The sequence below is a fragment of the Eurypyga helias genome, unplaced genomic scaffold (genome assembly GCF_000690775.1).
Source record: "Eurypyga helias isolate BGI_N326 unplaced genomic scaffold, ASM69077v1 scaffold426, whole genome shotgun sequence".
Taxonomy (NCBI): Eukaryota; Metazoa; Chordata; class Aves; order Eurypygiformes; family Eurypygidae; genus Eurypyga; species Eurypyga helias.
In genome coordinates this window covers 1,600-2,247 of record NW_010258445.1, presented here as the reverse complement: position 1 = coordinate 2,247, position 648 = coordinate 1,600, and positions in this window count along the sequence as shown.

The window sequence follows — 648 nt, the reverse complement described above, 5'->3', positions numbered from 1 at the left end:
ATCGTCCACTGGGGACCGTGGGGGGGGAAAAGAGCTGTTAGAGAGTCCCAAAGGCACCTCGGGGACGTGTCCCTCTGGGCTGCGCTGCAGGACCGTGGGGACCACACGCGTGCGGCTGGAGACCACCCAAACGCTGGAGGGTTCACCCCCTTTCAGTCCTACGACCGCTGACCTTTCCGCAGGAGAAACAAGGTGGGGGGGGCGGAGAGCAGAGCACAGAGCTTCCTGGTCCCAGGGAGGGTCCCCCGAGATGGGGGGCTTTGCTGGTGTGAACCAGCGCAGGGGATTTACACCACCCAAGGAGGTGGCGCCCCGCTTCCCTTAAGGCAGTGAGATAGTGCTCGGGAGAGAATCCCTTGTTTTTATGAACCCTCGAGCAGAAGGAGCAGGAATCATTTGCAGGGTCCCTCCCCGAGCCTCCCAAGCCAGCTGCACACATCTGGCTCAGCACACAACACACATCGACCGCAAAGACATCGCTGCCCAACACAGACACCCCAAACCCACTGTGGGACAGGGCAGCAGAGCCCTTTCCCCGCTCCCGCAGGGCAGGCTTCTCCCACCACGGTGCCCACACACGACACAGCCGATGTTCCCTCAGCTCCGGCCGGTTCTCCAGCCCTGACGGCAGCTGAACCAGCAAAACAA